Source organism: Lepus europaeus, chromosome 9 (genome assembly GCF_033115175.1).
Source record: "Lepus europaeus isolate LE1 chromosome 9, mLepTim1.pri, whole genome shotgun sequence".
NCBI lineage: Eukaryota > Metazoa > Chordata > Mammalia > Lagomorpha > Leporidae > Lepus > Lepus europaeus.
Genome location: NC_084835.1, coordinates 18365912 through 18366659, shown reverse-complemented (window position 1 = coordinate 18366659; position 748 = coordinate 18365912). Strand labels below are relative to the sequence as shown.

The window sequence follows — 748 nt, the reverse complement described above, 5'->3', positions numbered from 1 at the left end:
AGATGTAGTCTGGTGGGATGTTTAAGGTGTCGAATAATATTTTTAATAATTAAATAATGCATGTTCATGATAGAAACCTCAGAGTAATGAAGAATGCTTCTACCAGAATTGGGCGCCTGTGTCTGCAAAGGCAAGGGTGTTTGTTGAAATAGTTTAAGGTAACAGATACATGGAAGCTACTTAAATGTCCGACAGTGGGGAGAGGGTTAAGTAAACTGAGATCACCCTGGCAACAAGGGGAGAGGTAAAGTAGAGAATGAAGTGAAAGGGGACGACACAGAAGGCTTTACACAGTGTGGCTCCATGAACGGGAAAACACTTACAAATTTGCAGCCAGTGCTCGCTTCAACAGCACATACACTAAAATTGGAACAGTACAGAGATTAGCAGGGCCCCTGCTCAAGGATGATGGACACATCTGAATAGTGTTCCCTATTTTTTCTGTAAGTATCTTATGTTTGGACTGTGTGGCCTATCATTTTCTGACCAGCTAGTTCTTCTTGCCCTTGAAGGCAGAGACAGAAACAATAGCAGTGGTAGGTGGATTATTGTCCTCAATGCTTTACTCCCTTCCTATGACATCATTTTTCCGTGTGTCTTCACAGCACTTGCAACTACAGAAAGTTTGGACATGCCCACATGCCTTGGTCTTACAAATGTAAATATAAGAGAGCTGACCAGAGCTCCTGCTTTCAAGCCTGGCCTAGCCGCAGCCCTTGTGGGCTTGTACAAAGGGACACAGCAGATG

At 43.6% G+C, this 748-nt stretch overlaps 1 non-coding gene across 1 annotated transcript; it reads left to right on the top strand.

Moving 5' to 3' along the window:
* Positions 1-336: 336 nt before the first annotated feature.
* On the top strand, positions 337-440 carry LOC133767346 (U6 spliceosomal RNA). The gene has a single exon (XR_009866836.1). It is a non-coding gene; the product is annotated as a U6 spliceosomal RNA (small nuclear RNA).
* The last annotated feature ends 308 nt before the right edge of the window (positions 441-748 follow it).